The 1,701-nt window shown below is 42.0% G+C and overlaps 1 protein-coding gene across 1 annotated transcript in view; it reads left to right on the forward strand.

Moving 5' to 3' along the window:
• The window catches only part of Tmem35a (transmembrane protein 35A), a 13,063-nt gene that overhangs the window by 8,457 nt on the left and 2,905 nt on the right, over positions 1-1,701 (forward strand). The window lies entirely within an intron of this gene.

Below are 1,701 nucleotides of genomic sequence, written 5' to 3' on the forward strand. Positions count from 1 at the left end.
GAGGGAGAGAGAGAGAGAGAGAGAGAGCAGGTGCCTATGGAGGCTAGAGACCTTAGATCCACTGCAGCTGTAGCTGTAGTCACAGGTAGTTATGAGCCACCCTACATGGGTGCTGGGGATTGAACTTGGGTCCTCTGAAAGAATAGTACATGTTCTTAACTGCTGAGCCTTCTCTCTATCCCCCACTAGTTTCTTCTTATAGTTAGTTTTATTGAGCCATAAAGGAGAATGAAATTATGACATTTGCTGGAAAATGGATGCAACTGGAGATCATATTAAGTTAAATAAATCAGATACATAAAGACAAATTCATCTATTTTCTCTTATTTGTGGAATCCTCCTCCTTTTCCTCCTCCTCCTCCTCCTTCTAAAAGGGTCTCAGAATCCCAGTCTAGCCTCCAACTCACTCTGTAGTTGAGGATGGCCTTGACCTTCAGATCCTCCTGCCTCTTCCTTCCAAGCTAGGATTACAGGTATGTCTTAACATTCTCAATTCATTTTCCTGCTTACTAGGATAAGACTCCACCAACTGAGCTATACCTCTAGCCCTAGAATTGTTTTTATACTTATTTGTTTGGTGTGTGTGTGTGTGTGTGTGTGTGTGTGTGTGTGTGTGTGTTTTATTGCTAGTCTAGGCATCTCATTCAATCTCCTTGTTGGCAAGTATACCTGTTCAATACATCCCCATGGTTTCCAATAAGACATTCCTTAAAATCAAATTATGTTGCTTCCACTGGATATAGGCCAAAGTCCAAAGTTCAATAGCACAATACAATTGTCCAGGATGCAGTTTGTATGTTTTGCTCCTGTTTTATGTCTTCTCTTCCCTTCTGCTTCAGGGTCTTTCCTTTCTTCCAATGTCTTCTCTTCACCAAGCCCTTATTGTTCTTGTAAACACCAGCTTTTCTTTTAAGATTGCACTCTCGCTGTCACCATCTGAGATCTGAGGCTATGCCCCAGCTATAACCGCTGCATTATTTTATGCAACACTCTACACTTTATCACACTCACACAGTTCAGTATCTACCCGTTCCTTTTTATTTTTTTAATTTATTTTTATTTTTTATTTTTAGTTTTTTGGTATTTTCCCTGGAACTCACTCTGTAGACCAGGCTGGCCTCGAACTCAGAAATCTGCCTGCCTCTACCTCCCAAGTGCTGGGATTAAAGGCATGCGCCACCACCGCCCAGCTACCCATTCCTTTTTAAACTTCAGGATTCAAGAAGGTAAGGCTTTCTGACAGATTCATATTTGCATTTGGAATACTCAGTACAATGTCTAGCATACAGAAAGAATAAATACTGAATCAGTGAATGGAGCTAAGGGTTTGTTTATTCTTCGTGACTGGGTCTCATAGCTGGCCTCTAACTCTCTATGTAGCTGAAGATGACCTTCAACTTCTGATTCTCTTGCCCTTACCATGGGAGTGCTGGGCTTACAGGCAAGTGCCAACATGCCTGATTGGATTGAACCCAAGGCATCGTGCATGCTAGGCAAGTATTGTCAATGGTAGCCCCATTTAAAAAAAATTCATCAGAATATTTGGTAGATTCTACAAATACAAACTCCAACTCTGCTTTTAAATCCTACTATACATTCCAATAAAGAAAGGTCACGCTGGGCAGTGGTAGCCCATGCCTTTAATTCCAGCACTTGGGAGGCAGAGGCAGGCGGATTTCTGAGTTCGAGGCCAGCCTGGTC

The sequence above is a fragment of the Mastomys coucha genome, chromosome X (assembly GCF_008632895.1).
Source record: "Mastomys coucha isolate ucsf_1 chromosome X, UCSF_Mcou_1, whole genome shotgun sequence".
NCBI classification, from domain to species: domain Eukaryota; kingdom Metazoa; phylum Chordata; class Mammalia; order Rodentia; family Muridae; genus Mastomys; species Mastomys coucha.